General features: G+C 44.6%; 1 long non-coding RNA gene across 1 annotated transcript; it reads left to right on the top strand.

Annotated features, from left to right (window-relative positions):
* The first annotated feature begins 624 nt into the window (after window positions 1-624).
* Gm32986 lies at window positions 625-15,583 on the top strand. The gene is made up of 3 exons (XR_377070.2): window positions 625-1,497; window positions 9,618-9,826; window positions 14,935-15,583. It is a non-coding gene; the product is annotated as a predicted gene, 32986 (long non-coding RNA).
* The last annotated feature ends 4,334 nt before the right edge of the window (window positions 15,584-19,917 follow it).

Genomic DNA, 19,917 nt, shown 5'->3' with positions numbered 1-19,917 from the left:
CCCAGCAGCATGCAAGTGGTGCACAGTCCTATGGACAGACAAAACACACACATATATAAAATAAAATAATTGCAAACGCACAGGGAAAGTCTAAAAATAATGTCTACTTGGATGGAAACTTTAAGGGAAAATATGAAGGTTTGGAACCAATATGAACATTGGTTCTGTTCCAATCCAAACAACATTCTTGTCACTCACAAAGACCTGGACTGGATTCTGAATGAGAAGGGACTCCGTGGATTCCCACAGAGGAAGGCATGTTTGTGAGGCCTCTCCAGACAGAACTGTGCCTGGCCACAACAAGGAGTGGATCACAGAGGAGCAACCACCTGAATAAGAAAGAACACAAGGAAGTCTTTTCAGCTACCGAATGCTGTTGCTAAGTTTACTGCCTCCTGAAATACCCCAGGAGTTGTACAAGACAGTTGAAGAATGGCAAATAATTGAGGCGATGTGCGTTCAAATGAACAATTTCCAAATCGAGCAAAAGCATCATCCCGGTCAGGAACTGAGCAATTGAAAAAAAAAAAGAAAAAAAAAAAAGCAGGCCAGAATTCAAAATACTATCTGAAATATGCTAGGAAATACGTAAGAAAACCCAAGAAAGTTACCAGAGGATGACCTTGCCACATCCCAGAGAAGAAGGTAGTCTCAAAGGACATGAGTGCATCAGCTGGAATGCTGGAGAGATAGCTCAGGTCCTAAGAGAGCTTACTGCTCTTCCAAATGACCAGAGTTCTGCTCTCAGCATGCACTTGGATGAGCCACTTCAATGATGGGATATAAAGAGTAAGAAGAAAGACTCCTTCCTTCCTTGAGTTGCTCCTGGTTAGTCTTATCACAATAACAGAGAAGCTTGTGACACCCAGTGAAGAACTCGTAGGGTGATATCCAAAGCCAGCTCATGTGGGAGTCCTGCTCACGTCCATGTGTAACTTTCTATTTTTCCAGGACTACAAATCTGCCCCCTCCCCAACAAACATGCCTCCTCCTTTTCCACCTTAGGTTCTCTGCAAGAATCTGTACTTCCTGGGTTGGCACAACAGATGTCTTCCTGCCCTTCACATCTCTAACCTAGATCCTTTTTCCAGAGATATCTTGCCTACCGCTTAGCCAAAGAAGCTTCCAAGCTCACAAAACTGGTTTTGTTTCATCTTTACAGCCCATAGAACAGATTGATGCTTCCCTCCTATTTATGGATCTGCTGTCTTTTTCTTCCTCTGAAAATTACTCTCCCCACGAGCAGGGCCTCAACCACATTCCCCACTCTTCCCCATTACCAAGTGCACTGTAGAAGGAGGAATCCGGTCATGCCAACACCGAGGACCCCTCAGTGTGCAACCATGGAAACAGAGACAGCACTGAATGAGTGTCGCATGTGGAAAAAGTGACAGAGTTGGGGCCCCAACCAAGGACGATTTCACACATCAACAGAACCATCTGCCTGCGCCTTGGATCCTGCTTCCTGTCCAGTTTCAAGAAGAGGCATCTACCAGGGTGAGCCAGCCTGAGTTTTTTTTTTTTTTTTTTTTTTTTTACCAATTCAGTAAAGCATACTTACAAACCCTGAGAACACACTAGGTACAAAATTCTATCTCCTTTAATACATGGATCTTTTTTAAAAATAATGTTTGTATTGATTCCTTGAAGCCTTTATCCATGTACACAGTACAGTTTCATGATATTCACTCTCTGCCACCTCCCTCCAAATGCTCTAGTGACTCCCCCCACTTAATCTCTTTCCCAACCTCATGTTTTCTTTTTTAAAAAATTATTATGAATTGCATCCTAAGTCATCATATGTGCATGGGTGTAGGAGTTGATATTATTATTGTATGTGTATATGAGAAAGCCACCACAATTAAGATACAAAGCACTTTCAACAAGAATATCTTAAACTGAAATAGCTAGAAAGAGACAGAAAATCACATTTGCTGCTGGGGATTTGACAATCTCTGAGAGCTCCCCTAGCAATGTACATCAAAAACTCAGAAAGTACACACAGGGCTGGGCATGGTGCTCAGCTGGTCCGGTGCTGTCCAGCATGAAAGATGCTCTGGGTTCCTTCCCCATCACTTCATAAGCCAGGTGTGCTCAACACACCTGTAGATTCAGCACTCAGGAGGTGAATGCAGAGGGCCCAGAGTTCAAGACTATACATCTTTGATTATATAATAAGCTCAAGGCCAGTCTGGGCTTCCAGAGATCCTGTCACAGAAGGAAGGAAGGGAGGGAGGGAGGGAGGGAGGGAGGGAGGGAGGGAGGGAGGGAGGGAGGGAGGGAGGGAGGGAGAGAGAATAAAAATAAGTATAAACAATCGTTGCACTTGTTTCCTGGGTTGGTCTCATGCTGTTGATCATGGATCCGGAGTTGTGCCATAGCTCAGACGTACCCACTCATCCACAACAACCAACACAGAACTCTTTCTGACGCACAAATGAGATGTCTCTGAGGTACATTTCAGAAGCTTTGGACTTGAATTTGGACCACTCAAGAGAGGTAAATAAGAGCCAAATCAGCAGCCAACAACAAGAAGAACAAGAAGGGCTTCCAGAATACTATCTCCTGCTTGAAAAAGCAGAAAAGACCCCCAAACAGCATGATGGTATAAAATCATGATAAGCCACTTAAAATAGGGGGGCTGGAGAGGTCGCTCAGCTGGTCAAGAGTGACTGTTTTTCTTTCAGAGGATGCACCCATGTTCATTTCTCAACACCAGTGTCAGGTGGCTGAGAACTTTCTGCAACTCCACGTTCGTCTGACCTCCAAAGTTACTGGCATGCATAAGCACACACACACACACACACACACACACACACACACAATTCCTTCAAACTACAAAGAGATTTTCGATGGTAGCTATGTAGTAATTTACCTTTCAGAGGACCCCGTAATTTCCCCTCCTCTGAAGTGCACCATCCCGTATTTCATGGCTCAGGTTTTCCATATTCATTCTTTACCCCTCTGAGGCCTGTGAGCATTCAGATTTATGACAGTGGAACTAAATAACCAATAATGCAGGCGTAAAATGGAACAATGAGTGTCCACTAAGCCATGTTACAAGAACATCTCCGTCACAGTGTGCAGAGTGCCTCTATTTCATGTCCCTGTGTTATTTTTTATGTTGCATGAAATAATCATGAAATCATTGATTTGAAACACAGGAGGAGCGTTGCTTGTTCATCCCTCTGCCTGGATCTCAGGAGGTCCAGCATGAATCTCATTTGAGACTGTATCCTCCAGGGGTTTCTAGAGCTCTGTGTGTGTGTGTGTGCGCGCGCGCGTGTGCATGTGCATGTGTGTGTCAAAGCTCAGGTCTCTGGCAGCCCTGATGAAACAGGTTCAGTCACATACCTTGTACACATCAATTAAAGAGTCCACAACAGTGAAACTCTGGGAAAGGCCTTATTCAATGTGATCACATTGGAAAGAAGAACAGATAATGTAGTCTGGTGAACCCCAAGTAGAGCCTTGAGGTCCTAGTGTGAGCTTCAGGTTCTAAAGAAGGCAAGAGAGGTACATCGCCAAGCAGACTTGGTCCAAATGGAAACTGCCCATCCCTGACCCCTCACTGTCCATGCAAGATGACCTGACAGGTCAGACCTGTGTGGAGTCTCTTCCTAGGAAACAAGGTCCCCCACCCCCAGCTGGCCCCAGGCTTCAATGCTTTCCTTCCTCCAGTACAAGACTCCTAGGAAATTTTTAATTCTCTGGGGCTCATGGTTTCAACAGTTTGGCAATCAAAGGAAGGGACACAGAGAGTTCTCTTTCTAGTGTACCCTGTCCAGATGGTGACTCCAGGTTTGTGGCTATTGGTAGAATTCCTTCTTTGGGACCTTGTGTCTCCAAACCTAGAATTTCTTTGGTGGTCTTGTAAAAGACGTATCTGATCAGAATCAGTGCACAGGGGAAGTTTCCTCGTTTGGTTAAGGCAGGCAGCTGTCCTGAACCTCAGCTGCAAAATCCTTTTGCCTTAGCTCTGTGTGGACCCCATGCACAATTCCCCCTCACCCAGAAGAGCACACATACCAAGGGACCAAGGATGTTGACTTAGCATTCATAACACCAAAGTCCCATATGCATTTTTTTTTTTTTTTTTTTTTTGCCAAAGAACAAACACCTGAGAAGCCATGCATTGAAATTGCTGCCCTGGTCTCCGCACACTGAGATGACACATGTCTTTTCAACTTCTCTTTGAAGTTGCCTCTGTTTCTCAAATCTTCTGTGGGAAGATGGACTTTTGTAGTAAGAAATATCAGAGAGGTGATGGAGTAATAAGGCCTTGTTGACCTAAATAAACTCCAGAAACTCATCAAGACGGAAGCTGTAAACTGAACATGGCCCCCTAAGTTTTCCCTTAAAATATTAATCCTTTTGGAGGGCTGGGGAGTTACCTCAGTGGGTAAAGAGTTTGACCTGACTTCAATCCCAAGCCCATGTTTTCAAAAAGCCAGGCTTGGTAGTGTGCACTGGGAAGGTAGAGATAGGATCTCTGGGGCTTGCGGGCCAAGGTAGTTCCCAATCAAATAAACAAATCCCAGGACAGTCGAAACCCTGTGTTAGAATGCCAAGGTATATGGCACATGAGGAATGACAGCTAATACTGTCCTTTGACCTACACACGCATGTGCACACATATGTGTGTCTATAGGCACACATACACATATATAAACATACACAAATACACATATATAAACATACCCATACACACATAGGTATATACACATGGACATATATACACATAACAACACACATACTGTGTCATTCTTTTTTTTTTTCCTCAGCCACTCCCAGGTCTGTACTGTCTACCCAGCTGACCCACTTACCCATGTCCAAAATGGGTAAGGGTTTATAGAGGCAGGAGGAAGGGAGTAGCAGAGTAGACAGTCATTTGGGCACAGAAAAGGTTCACTTCTCTGAGACTGGATCTCTTGATGCTACATGGCACCTACCAGAGTGACTCTTCAGTAAGCAGTGGTCTACAGAGTCGGGGTGGTGACTTAGTTAGGGTTATGGTTGCCCTGATGAAACACCAGGACCAAAGCAATTTATTTAACTCAGACTTCCATATTTCAGTTCGTTGCTGAAAGCAGCTAAGGCAGGAACTCAAACAGGACAAGAACCTGGAGGCAGGAGTAAATGCACAGACCATGGGGGAGTGCTGCTTACTGGCTTGCTCAGTCTGCTTTCTTATAGCACCCAGGTCCACCAGGCAAGGGATGGCACCAACTCCATAGGTTGGGCTGTCTCCCATCCATCACTAATTAAGAAAATGCTCTACAGGGTTCCCTGCAGCCCCGTGCTACAGAGGCATCCTCTCAGATGACTCCAGCTTGTGTTAAGTTGACATAAAACCAGCCGGCACCGGCAAGGCCACAGCATAGCGGTAGAAGAAAGTTGTTGAGGGTAAGGTAGACGTTTAAGCTAGGTTCTGCATTTCAGTCAAATCTGTTGGGTGTCAGGGGGGCTGATATTAATAAACTGACTTCATGGGATGTTTTAATACTCAGAAACTGGCAGCGCTAAGGTATTCGGTGGCTGGTACATTCAGGAGGGGTGCTTTTCAAAGCAGGAGGCGAGAGAGACCACTGACAGCCTTGGCTGCCTTCCGCCTGACATCCAGATCGATGGAGAGCCATTTCCTAAGGATCGTTCCCTTCTCCGCTGAGAGGAGAGCACATATTTGCCTTCTATGTGCAGATAATTTCATTTTCAACCAGTGGATCACCACAAAGAAGGAGCTAGAGCCTCGCAGAGAAGCCTGATAGTCCGCAGCATCACGTGAGAAGCTTGGTGGTTCGAACAGCCTCGCATCCCACCTGTAATTATCCGCACCACAATGGACTTTTCTCCGGTCTGATAAAAACATGGTGTCCATGGGCATCGACTGGCATTCTCCCAGAGCAAAGCACAAGGCCACTGTTTCTCAGATTCCTTCTCCCTTTTGCTTGTATTTTGACCAGCCCTCAAACGACAGACTTGAAGATTCTCAGTCAACTCCCCTTCCTTCACTGGACAATTGAAAATTACATTTCACGGTTTGGACAAAGAGTATTAATAAATGCAATATTTTCAAACCTTATTGCTCACGGGAGAAACTTCTTTTTTTAATCACGTGGTGTTGAATTGCAACCGATGAATTCATTTCTATTTTAATTAGAAAGCTCCGGTGGTGCCGGACGACACCAGGCTGTTGCTTGCAGGTTTTGCTGGCCACTGGCAGGTGGCAAGAGCCTCATTATTCTGTGCAGGTCCCTTCCCTGGCTGTTTTAGAAGGAGCCACTAAGTTCTTTATCCTGCGGGTTAGGCCACAGCTGCGGATTATGCTAATTCTTGCTTACTTGCAAATAGTCCTGTGTTTATTTTGTGCCTCGCCAGCTGTCAACAAAGACATTTTGGAAATAATTCCCATATTTAAAGGCAGATTTTGTTCGAGGGGTCCTGCTGCGAGCCCCACTACCACCCCTTATTTGGTATACAGGGGGTTCTTGGGCTACCTCTGATGTTGAAAAACTGGGTGTGGCCCCAACCTAGGGGCAGCTCTGTTCAGTGGTCTTCTCACGTCTCTCTGTCTCCCTCACCTGTAAGTTTTGCTGAAACCAGGCCTGGTTTTCCTGTGAGAAATTTAAAACGTCACTCTGACTGGTTCTCCACGGATTGAGGAGAAATCTCGTTTTATGGTGGTTATGGAGGCTGAAGATTTCATTGCTTTCAAATCAGCGTTTGAGCAAACATCCTCTCAAATTGGAAACCCTAACACTTCCCCTCGCTGTCCCCGAGGCTTTGAAAAGCTTTCCTATTTAACCATCGCAGCGGAAAGCCAGTGACAGCATATAAGGGGATAATTGCACTCCTGATCTTACTCCCGGGTTATATCCTATTTACCTGTCCCCTTCCAGATTTTCTTTGATTTTATTTCACGGAAGAAGTAGAAGAATGTTTAATTATCCTTTTCCAACAGGTATTGCTTCATAGCAAATCAGGAAAAGTCGGCAAATCAAAAAGCATTTAATTTCCACCAGCGTTTCTTCACGTTCTCAGACGCTTTTCCGGTTAGTAGGTGAATTCAGACAAAACAATGCGTGCATAAGGAACGCTCCTGCCCCACGCCACCGAGAACGCCCTTCTATCCGTGCTTTCTCAGAAGGCTTAGAGGATTGTTTAAATTTCCCTCAAATTACATTCACAGGCTCCATCTCTGTTCCCCCCAAAACACGGTGTGAACAATGGAAGGATCCAACACATTTAAGATTCCTTTGGAAAGACACACACACACACACACACACACACACACACACACGCACACACGCACGCACGCACGCACGCACGCACGCACGCACGCACGCAGGCGCACAAGTTCCCTAATGGTCAGCGAACATGTAGATCTGATGAGCTGGCTTAAGGCAGGAATTTAATGCGGAACCCCAATTATCCCCAAGCTGCCACACCTCAAATGGTCCATTCAGTTATTGCCATCAAGGCCTGAGCAAAGCGCCAGTGTTAAAGGGGACACTTAGCAGGATCTGGTTCCCTAAAATGGGTGTTTTGTTTTGTTTTGTTTTGTTTTGTTTTTTCAAGACAGGGTTTCTCTGTATAGCCCTGGCTGTCCTGGAACTCACTTTGTAGACCAGGCTGGCCTCGAACTCAGAAATCCACCTGCCTCTGCCTCCCAAGTGCTGGGATTAAAGGCGTATGCCACCACCGCCCGGCTCCCTAAAATGTTAAAAGTGAGGAAACACAAAGTAATACCAGTGAGTCCTTGACCGTTTGAGAGTGAGGAGATGGGAGCACCCTTCCAAGTGAGGTGAGACCTAACACTGCCCAGGGGTTTACCAGGAGTCACAAATGGAGCTATACCAGTGAGGAACATTTCAAAGACAACTTGAAAACTGTTTAGAGAGTCTAGATATCAGACAGTCACTGGTTCAAATCCCACCCCTGCCACTCATCAGCTGAATGTGTCAGTATGTGAGCAGACACATGGTGAAAATAAATCCAGACCGTGGAGTATTATGCAGCACCAAAAAGGGATGAATTATCAAATCCTGAAAAGACATAGTGATGGTGATTGATAATAACGATGCCCGTGATGGTGATGATGGTGATGATGCTGAAAAGTGTGATAATGGTGGTGATGGTAACAGTGATCAGGATGGTAATATGGGGATGGTGTGATGTTGCTGCTGGTGATGATAATGATGTTGATGCTGGTGGTTGTGATGAGAGTGATAAACACTGATGTTGGTGATGGTGATGATGATGGTAGCAGTGGTCATGACAGTGGTACAGTGATGCTGTAATGATGGTGGTTATGACCAGAGTGCTCATGACTTACAGAAAGTATGTCGGAAGTAAATCACATTGTCGTCCATTCTCAACGTTCATGATACTGATGCTTTTTGTCTTTTAAATCAATCAATCTCTCTCTCTCCCTCCTCTCTTTCTGAATGCTGAGAATCAAAACTTCCTTTGGGAATATGGCCTAGGCTTGTCCTAAGCTATTGAAATTCCAGTTTGTGAACCAGTAAAGTTTCATTGTGTAGGCATTGTCATCCACGGACAAAAATGGTCCTGTGAAGAAAACGGCACTCAATAGTAAGGAGAAACACAACACCGTCCCTCTTTGTCAGGGCAACGTGGTGCTGAGCTATTAATAGAAGGCAGGCAAGCATGTCCATGTATGAATTTGACTGTTTATATTTCTTAATTCTTTGCAAGATTTTTGTCGTTGTTTGTTTTTTGTTTGGTTGATTCATTGTTTGGTTGGTTGGCTTTTGGGGGGGGGGTTGCTTTTTTGTTTTTTGAAATAGGATTTCTCATGTAGCCCTGGCTGTCCTGGAACTCACTCTAGATGAGGCTGACCTTGAACTCACAGATCTGCCTACCTCTGCCTCCTGAAAGCTGGGATTAAAGCCATGCCCTACCATTAAACATTCCATGGTATGCTGTGCCCCGTGTCGAGTGCCAGCTGCAGTATGTGGGTTGGGGACTAGCTGTGGTTCCTCGTCCTCTGCTTTCTCCCTCTCAGGGTATCCAGACTCTGACTGAACAGCACATCAGGCTAAAAGGATGAACTGGAGTCAGAATAGGTTCTGCAGGATCTGGGTCTGGCTGGGAGTGAGCCTCTGGAGAGAGAGCCAAACAGATGACCTTAGCTTGTGTGCATACCTTTATCCGGGGTTGGCTTGTACAAACATACTTTATTCGAGGTGAATATGAACCCTGGAGAGTGGGAAGGGGTTCTTAGGGTGAAGTTTCTTCAGCTACAGTTTAAAGTACTGGGGATGCCTCGTTTGCTGGGCCAGGTACTTACCGGGCCAGTTCTTATCAGGGAAAGAGGAAGTTGAACTTGTCGGTCTGCCAACCTTGTAGGTAGGTTAACCTTTTCCAGTTAGAGGGTGTGGGAGGTCAGGCTCCCCACACAAGGTCAGAGAAGGGGAAGCCCCGGCTGGTAAAAGGAATCCTCCATTTTGCCCCTCGCTCAGAGGAGCTATCTGGCCATGGTAGACTTTGACCTTAATTAGCAGGGTTTAACCACAACACTCAACATATTTCTCATGACTGCAGAGCTATATGGATGCCATTCACTACTTTTTCCACGTAATTTTGTCTTCCAGGTGTGGACTCAGGGAATTGCCCAAGTCTCCCTGCAGACCAGTGCTCAACCTCGTGCAACACAAAGTTTCGAGTTTCCTGTGCTCAGCTCAAAGGGTGTGAACACACCAGAGAGACTTCAAGAGGCGGTTCCTATGGGTCACAGCTGGATCAGCCTCCCTTGGAGTCTGTTCTCATCAGATGCATGGTCACACTGAGTAATGTCATCCAGGTAGGCTCAGAATGAAGGGAAATCTGTTAGAAAAGTACTTACCAAATGGTCTCTGTTCCAGTGAATGGGGAGGCACTGTCTCTGGTCCCCACAGGCCATCTCTGATCTACTCGGGAGTGTCTACTCCTCTCCACAGTTTTCTCAGAAGCCCAGTGTCTTAGTTTGTGCATCACTGCTGTGATTAAAAACATGACCAAAAGCAACTTGGGGAGGATAGAGTTTATTTCAGCTTAAAGGTAACCGTCTATCATGGAGGAAAGTCAGGGATGAAGTTCAAACCAGGAACCTGGAAGCAGGAACCAAAGCACAGGCCGTGGCACAGTGTGGCTTACTGACTTGTTCCTCATGGCTTCCGTGGCCTACTTTCTTTTCTCACCCTAAGACTGCCTATCTAGGGGTGGCACTGCCCACAGTGAACTGGGTCCTTAGCACATCAGTGGTTAATCAAGAAAATGTGCCACAGGCCTATCTAATGGAGGCAATCTCTCAACTGAGGTACTTTCTTCTCACATAACCGTGGCTGTGTCAAGCTGACAAAAGCTAACCAACATGCCCAAATAGGACACTCAATTTAGTAATATTGAAATGGACTTGGAAATACTAAGAATATCCCTCAGTCCTAAAGACAGAAATTATTAAAAGCAGGAAAAAAACCTTTATTATACTCACTAGTCAGTTTTTTTTTTTGATATGGTGATATGATATGACTTAATGAGATCTATGTTATCTTTCAGTCCAAGAATGTGTGACTCAGCTCCATGTCACTCTGAACTTGAGGACATTTGTTATCCCCTGGGCTGGATAGTTTTAGGTCAACTTGATACAAGTTGGAGTCGTTGGAGATAAGAGAGCCACAGTTGATCAAGGATATGCCTCTATAAGATCTGGCTATAAGACATGTTCTTAATTAGTGACTGATGGGGGAAGGCTCAGCCCATTGTGAGTAGTACCACTACTAAACAGGTGGTCCTGAGTATAAGAAAGCAGGCTGAGCAAGCCAGTAAGCAGCACCCCTTCATGCCCTCTGCATCAGTTCCTGCCTCCGGGTTCCTGCCCTGGAGTTTTGAGTTCCTGTCCTGTTTTGAGTTCCTATCCTGACTTCCTTCGACAATGAACAGAGATTTGGAAGTGTAAGCCACATAAAAATTTCTCCACTGCTGGCTTTTGGTCCTGGTATTTCATCACAGCAACAGTAACCCTAACTAAGACACACCTTGATTTGCATTCTATTTTATTTCTGTTGTGCCCCCTTAAGCCGCAATTTAGCAAAAGTCCTGCCAGAAGGGACAGACATATTTGTCGCACACTGCAGTCTCCTTTGTAACCTTGTAATTATTTACAAAAGACTGGCAGTGGTCAGTATTTCATGGGAATTCTTGGGAAAGGCTCAGCCCGATTGAATTATAAGGTGGAAAATACAAATTTAGAAAGCCAAGTCTAATCCAAACTGAATTTACGAAGTTCACAATCTTCTCTTTTTTCAAAAATTCACTCAACACCCCCGTCCCAAGAAGTCTACCTCCTGGAAAGACATATGTGACTCATTCGCAGGCCACCTTGTCTTCTATGTTCAGAGAAATCTTTCACAGTCAACCTGCTTCCCATTCCTTTCTTAATGTTTAAACTTTTGCTGACTTAAATGGATGAGGAGCATAGCATAGATTTCAGTCAGAAGAGACCTGTACATGAATAAAAGAGAATAAAGATTGTAGCCCCTGGGCAAGACAATTATAAGAGAAAATATGAAAAGGGAATTGTTGTGAACTAAGAGAGCAGAAGATATTGGTAGCCTTGGTCTAAACACATCTGAGGATGTGAGTAGAGACAGGAACCTCCCCCCCTAAGACTTCTTCCAACCACGTCAGAGTGCATTTCACGTTTCTCAGTGGTAGTAGCTCCATGACTATGACATAGTGGATCACCTGTATAAGCCTCGTGATTGGCTTCTTCATGTTCCCCAGCATCGCCCTCTCATATAGGATTGTCCCTAGGCAGTTGTAAGGACCAAGCAGAGCAATAGAGGTAGCTGTTGCTATAGTTTCCAGAACACCAAGCTGACTCATGCAAGCCATGGGGAGAATCAGCTTCACCACCAATGCCCACCCCGGGTCTTGCTAAAAAGGGGATTGTATTCTGGTAGCTCTGATTCCCCAGTGAGCTGCTGACACCAGGATCCTAGCGGCCCTCGGTATGTGAACTTACGTTTAAAGACTTGCGTAGACTCTCTCTCTCTCTCTCTCTCTCTCTCTCTCTCTCTCTCTCTCTCTCTCTCTCTCTCTCTCTCTCTCTGCCTCCCCCCCCTCTCTCTCTTGTAAATTAGTTTTTCAAGTTAGCATGCAAAGAAATGGGTTGCACTATGGCACTTCCATACAATGTCACATCGGGAGCATGTGGGAAGAGAATTAGGGACAGAAGGAGAAGCCACACTGAGTTCTTACATCACCAGTCCAGAAGTGAGGGACACCACTTGCATTTATAGTTCTTTGGCCAGAAGTGGTCTCATGACCTCAAAGAAACATACAAGACTTGGGGGAAGATATAAGATATTTGAGGGGTACAAGTTGCCCCTGCCACACACTCAGACGTTCTGGGTCTTGTCAAAACATCTTCTGGGGGGCTGGAGAGATGGCTTAGTTGTTAAGAGTACTGACAGCTCTTCCAGAGGTCTTGAGTTCAATTCCCACCAATCACATGGTGGCTCACACCATCTGTAATGGGATCCAATGTACTTTTCTGGTGTGTGTCTGAAGACTGCTATAGTGTACTCATGTAAATAAAATAAATAAATCTTTTAAAAAAATCTTCTGATGGTTCTACTAGGCCACCGTAAGATCTGACAAACAGTTATTAATTCTTACCTGGGGACTTTACACCCTGGCTGCCTTCCCATTAGTTCTATCAAGCTGACTAATCTGAGTAGAGAAAAGTATTAAGACACACACAGGAGAATAACACCAAAGGGCATGGGAGTAAAAGCTGAACTCCAGAGCCTCTGGCCACTTTGTGAACTTTAAGAAGAGAGTCATTTGAGCAAAGGCTTCCCTGACTTCAACAATTGGTAGCACGTCTGTGGGCTTGGCTTCTTTCACCTCCCCTTGGCTCTCCCACTAGCGTGTGTAAGAGGGAGGCTGAACTCTGCCTCAAAGCATTTAAGTGTTAGTGGGGAAGCCTTTGTCAGATCTTGGTCCCTAGCTGCCTCCTGCCAAAGAGACATGTGCTGAGTCAAAAGCTCTTTAGCACTCCTAGGAATCTCACTTCTTCCCAGACCCTCACGTGGCAAAGTGAGGTTTGCATCCTGGGCTGAGATGCATGAACAAGAAGGGTTCTACCACTCCCTACACTTGCCACAAGCTCAAGGGCACTACTAGTTCCTGCCGTTATCACTAAGCTCTGAACCCCTCCCTCATTGGCCCTTTGCTATGTGTGTGCTGAGTAGAGACCACTCCCAGGGGACCTATAGATCCACGGAACTGTATTTCTAACCTCAAAGAGAATATCTTTTGTATTGTGTGGACAATTAAAAAGCGTATGGTTTAGTCAGGAAATATATACCGGGCAGTGGTGGCACATGCCTTTAATCCCAGCACTTGGGAGGCAAAGGCAGGCAGATTTCTGAGTTCGAGGCCAGCCTGGTCTACAGAGTGAGTTCCAGGACAGCCAGGGCTATACAGATTAACCCTGTCTTGAAAAAAAAAAAGTTAAAAGTCAGGAAATAGAGGTGGGACATCTGGGAGAAGAAAGACACATGGTACCTGAGCACAGGTAGCCAGCCATGTGGCAAAATGTAGGTTGAAATAATTGTATTATTTTAGTTATAGTCTAGTCAGAGTGGAGCCTAGCTATATGGCCAAGGTGTTTGTAAATGTATTTTGGATCTGAGTCTTAGTTCTAGGAGCATAGGGCTGGGAGGAAGAACCAGGGTTAACTACAACATCAAAAGAACACTCAGAGAACAGCAGAATACGATCCAGACAGCAGTCATTATAACACAGTGAAGAAGAAGGCCAAAAAATTTCATGTCAATGCTATTAACATCATTTTAAACAGCATGGAGAGATGATGCTTCTAGTGCATTGGTTTTTAATAGATGAATGAGTCCAATCTTCCAAGAACAACGGAGTAAAATCTGCTTCTGAGGGTTCCCACCCACGGCTTATGAATACATATCTTTATTTCGTGTCTAAAACAAACAGGAGAAGCTAAGAGACCAACATATTAACCCAGTTGTTTCTACTGGAAACGTAAGTGATTTTTCTTCCTTTTATGTCTCTTAAGTTTTGTTTCTCTGTGATAAACACACATAACTTTTATAGCTGTGGATGCCTCCATTAGTAGATCATGCTGGTTAGTTTTTTGTCAACTTCTTACAAGCTAGAGTCACCTGGGAACAGGGGACCTCAACTGAGGCACTGCCTCCCTCAGATTGGTTTATAAGCAAGTCTATGGGACATTTTCTTGACTGGAGACTGCTGTAGAAAGCCCCAGCACACTGTGGGCAGTGACATCCCTGGACAGGCTGAGCAAGCCATAGGGAGCAAGCCAGTTATCAGCATTCCTCTATGGCCTCTGCTTCTGTTTCTGCCTCCAGGTTCTCGCTTTGAATTTCTGCCCTGATTTTTCTCCATGATAGACAACTGCAAGCTGAGATGAACCCTTTTGTCCTCTGGTTGGTCTAGGTGAGGGTTTTACCATAGCAACAGAAGGGCAAACTAGGATATTGATAAAAACAACTTGATAATAGTTGACAGTGAGCACAAATGCTCTGCAGAGTTTATGTCAACCATTCACACATCAGCCACAACCTGTATCTGTCTGGAAACAACTCCCATGCAACCTCAAGGCAGGTAGAACACCAATCAGGACAATACACCGTGCTGTCTCTAAGGTGCCAACAGGCAAAATTATCATAGTCCCAAGTTTTTTGTTTTTTTTTTTTCATTGCATTTAATTTTGGAGCAGAAAATCGGGCCTGATTTATCAGGCTCTTTCTTATTACTGATTAGCAAAACATCCAGTGATAGAGACGTGAATATCACATCTGCACTTGCTTCCCGAGCAACGAACGGCTCTGTCTCGCTGACTGTGCGTTTCCTTTCTGTCCTCATCAGATGCAGCTCCAAGGTTCATCTCCGTGACACGCGGATGCCAGATGCTCTTCCTGATTTGAATTTCAAACTCCACAGCAACAGTCATCCAACCGTGCCCATCGCTTTCCAACAAGCAGGTCTAGACCCTGACTCCATCTTAAGCTCCACGGTGGCCTTCAAGAGTGGCCTCCACAGCTGCTAGCCTGCCACTCTGTCTGACCACCACTTGGGGGACTATTTCGAGTGTCTTCTACTGCATGTGATGACGGTGTGATAGCATATGCAAATTGCTGCTGTGTGGGAACAGCCTCCAGAGACCCTGGGGACAAGACCTGGCAATGTCCCTCTTGCTTCAACCTGTGCTTTTGATTCCTCTGTCAGATATCAATAGCAAGCTAGCCTCCTGAGATGGGAGTCAGACACAGAGTTGTTACAACAACTCTAAGGAGTTGTTATAGTCAAGTGTCTTAGCCATCAAGACTTTTCACAATCTGACTCTCCGTCTAGGCAGAAACCCATTGTTGTAGGTTGAAGGCTTGTGCTCATCCCAAACTCACATGCTGATAACTGACCTCAGAGTGACAGCATTAGGAGATGAGACCCTTATGGAGATAGTTGAGTTAAGATGCAATCATGAGAACAACATTATGAACTAACCAGTACCCCGGAGCTCTCTTGACTCTAGCTACATATGTATCAAAAGATGGCCTAGTCGGCCATCACTGGAAAGAGAGGCCCATTGGACTTGCAAACTTTATATGCCCCAGTACAGGGGAACGCCAGGGCCAAAAAGTGGGAGTGGGTGGGTAGGGGAGTGGGGGTGGGTGGGTATGGGGGACTTTTGGTATAGCATTGGAAATGTAAATGAGCTAAATACCTAATAAAAAATGGGGAAAAAAAGATGCAATCATGAACGGGAAGCCCATCGTCCGGCCATGTGTCCCATGATATTCTATGCCCAGCCTGTGATTCCAGTAAGGCCAACTCACAGGAAAGTGCCCACCAGTTTTTAATCCATAAATAAAATGTCTTACATGTATTATAGTTTGCACTTACCTGGTTGTCCTAGTTGATCTTGTCAACTGGACACAACCTACAGTCATGTGAGAGGAGATGGCCTCAACTGAAGAATTACCTAGATCGGGTTTGTCTGTGGGGGGTTGTCTTCATTACTATTGACATATTAGGGTCCAGCCCACTGTAGGTGGTGCCGTTTCTTGAGCAGGTGTTCCTGGGCTGTGTAAAGAAGCCAGGGAAGCATGAGCTTGAGTGAGCCAGCTAGCAGTGTGCCTCCACGGTTTCTGCCTTGAGTTCCTGCCTTAAATTCTCTCAACCATGGACTGTGACCTGGGTGTGTAAACCAATTTGCATTTGAACAGAGTTGTTTATCACAGCCATATTAAAGTGGTATAAGGACCGTAGAAATCCTGAAGAAGAAATTGTTAAATTACCATAGAATGCATTAATGACTTCTCCAGGATCTCTCTCGTACTCACTCTGACTCCACCCCTGAAGATGCTCTCCTAACACCATCTATTGGGTCAGCATTTAAACATGTGAATTTGGAGACTTCTGAACAAATGCCAGGTCCCATTCGCCAACTGGAGCTCACATTTATTCCCCACAGAAAACTAAAGGACAAACACACTAAGGCTTGGGCTACCAGAATGATTAAGTGTCTTGGGGTCTTCCGGATGATATTTTCCTTCTTCCCAGACTTCAGCCACAGGATTCCAAAATCCATTAGTGACTGATGCTGGAGACAGAAGAGCTGAGAGACAGAGTCCAAGGGGCTGAGGAAGCCACTGCCAATTCTCCTCCTTGCACAGACCCAGACTGTCTTCCCATCTGTGTTGTTCAGTCTCCTCCAAGCAAGGAAGTGAGCATAGACCCTCCTGAGTACCATGGAGCAGCAGAAAGGATGAAAATCAGAGCAGAGCTGAGCCCTGGTTTCCTTGTTCCCCTTTGTGACACTCAAGTAGTTTAACTTGCCAGGACCACATTATGTAAAGAGCATGAACTAACACGCCTCTTAAGGGGAACTGCATCCTAGTGTTAGCATCAAACGGCATGTGGTGGGAGATTGTCAGTAATTGACTTTTCCAAGTATCCATGGGTCCATTCTGTCCCCAGTGCTTCTTCTGGGAAAATGACCAAGTCTTTCCAGTTATAGAACAACATGAGGCAGCCACTGCCATGTCAATTTTAAATCAGCTTTGATGCAGGCAAAAGAACACCAGTCCACTCGGTAGAGCCTTAGAAAATTCTGTTTGCGTGTGTATATACATGTATGTGCATGTGTGTGACTATGTGAATGGTATGTGCACGTGTGTGCATGTGCGTGTATGCCTGTGTGTATGTGCATGTGTGTACACTTATGTGAGTGGATACGTATTCATGTGTATGTCTGTGTGTGCATTTGCATGGATACCTGTGTGCATCTGTGTATGCATGGCCATGTACATAGATGTGTACTCGTGTGCATTTGCATGTGTAGCACTTGTAAGCATCTGAAACTGAACCAGCATTTTTTTTTTCTCTACTTTGTTGAGATCTCACTTCTTTACGATGTCAATATCCAATATGGTCCCTGTAAAAGTGGTTATTGAACACTTGGGATGGGTCTGACCCAAATTGGGTCTCTATACGTATGTATTTCACACTGGGTTACTGAGATCTAAAATAAAAATGAAAAAAAGGAAGTTATATTTATATGATTACATGCTGAAATGAAACATTTAGCTATAGGTTTAAGTAGTATATATTAATAAAATCAATTTTACCTGTTTCTGTTTCTGTTTTTCTACTTATGTTTGTGACTCGCATTAGACAACACTGTTCCCCAAGAATGTGAACTTGTGAAGCAGAAATTGCATAGAAAACTCTTGTATCTCACATTTAAATTTCCAAGAAGGCAATTCAGATTGGCTTACAATCTGTTACGATTAGCTACTTAACTGCAGGCCTGATGACCCCACATGGTAGAAGGTGAGAACAGACTCTTGCAAGTTGTCCTCTGAGAGACACACACACACCACCACCACCACCACTACCACCACCACCACCATCACCACCACCACCACCACCAGCAACAGCAGCAGCAGCAGATACAATAAGAATATTTTTAAAATAAAAAATAAAATTTAAGCCATGGGGCCTCAGTTCTTGAAGACCCAACCAGACATTCTGATATCATTGTTTATCTGCCCCCCACCCCATCCCCATCTTAGCCACTAGCCAGTCATCTGAAAAATGATTATTCTAAGGTTAAGCAGGCTAGCTGGAGCTGCTTGGTTGCTTCTAGAAATGTGTGCTATTGTGTCTATGTTTTTAATGAATAAGTGGCAGCAACATATTTGTGTTGATACTTAAGCTTCCTTTTGATGAAGAAATTTCAAACTTCTTGAGGTAGATAGATATAACCACTTGTTTAATCTCAGGACAAAATGAGAAGCACATACTGACTGTTTCTGTCCTAGCTACTAGACAGAGCTGAAGAAAATACGCTGTATCTGCACCTCAGATACATTGCAACTAGGGTTAGAGCTGAGAGAAAGGTTATCACCCAGAGTTTGCAAGGCCCTGGAGTGACACCCAGTACAGCAACAAAAACATTCATCAAAAGGTAAGATGTTTCCTGCTCATTTTTATCCCTCTCTGAAACCCACAGAAGCTTAGAATCCTATTAATGAACCAAAGGTACAGAGTACAAAGAGATACAAATTGGGCTATAAGAATTTAATGAAATTTGAAGAAAGTCTATTTTCCCAGGTGGTCAGGATGAAGACCACTTGCTTCTTTTACAGAGGACCCAAATTCAGTTCTCAGCACCCACATAAGGAGGCACACAACCGCCTTTAACTCTTGCTTAAGGAGATCTGTCGCCCCCTTCTGGCCTCCATGAGAATCTACACATATACTTATACACATACACATACATACACATATACATAATTAAAAATAAAAATATAGCTTAAAATAAATATATACTTATATCCACAATAAAATCTACCACCCCACAGTGTAGTGGTCACTAATTTTAATATATCATTGAAGATGGCCAGAAAAGTTCCTACTGCCTTGTGTCTACTAAGGAGCAAGCATGTTTCCTTGTGTTCACCGGGGCAGAGCCTGGACCATATGCAAATGCATTGCCATTGTAACCAATCACACCTCGGTAGCAGAAGTGGAAACATGAAGGCCTTTTACTTTTATGATGTAAATACTCTCACCTCTTCGCTTTGAAGCCACTCATCTCTGTTGATTCTAATTCCCTTTTCCCCCCAGAGTGTTTCTAGTCTATTGTTAGATGTGAGCTTCACTGTTGCAGAGTGCCCAAGTTTGATGTGGTTATTAAAATGGTGCCGATATAAATTACCATAGCGACAAACACAAATTCATAGCCCAATTTATCCTGTGGGGGCTGAAGTCTTCTACAGCTCTTGGAAAAGTACAGAGCAGATGAAGCAAAGACTCAGAGGCTCAGATACCCATCATCGTTAACTGATAATAAAGCCCCGGCAGCCTCCAGTAATGGACAACACAAGCCATTTCTTCTGATGGCCTGAGTGTGAGCCCATCTTCACCTGTGTGGCATGTGTTTATGTCCATCATACACGGGCTACATTCTGATGACCTTGGAGAAGGAAATATCCCCACCACAGCAAAGGACTCTCTCTGTCTCTTTTACTTGTAATTATTTCAGGCTTGACTGATAGCCATGGGGTCTCTGTCCCTTAGTAATTAACATGAATCTAAACAGTAAAAAGGACAGACACCAAAAGAAGGACAGATCCCTTGCACCAGACAGCAAATACAGTGCTAAATATAGCTGAGGAAAATATATGGTTGGGGGGTGGGGGCTCTTCTCAGTCCCGTCCCTGTTTGACAGGCACATAGATCTCTTGTTGCTCCCTCATCCAAGTGCAGAAGTTAAAAATAAGAGGTAACACCTGTGTTCTTAAGCAGCATTCTCTGGTGACAACGGCTTTCAAGGGACCGGTG

The sequence above is a fragment of the Mus musculus genome, chromosome 5, assembly GCF_000001635.26.
Source record: "Mus musculus strain C57BL/6J chromosome 5, GRCm38.p6 C57BL/6J".
NCBI lineage: Eukaryota > Metazoa > Chordata > Mammalia > Rodentia > Muridae > Mus > Mus musculus.
This window is presented reverse-complemented; position numbering and strand designations above follow the sequence as displayed.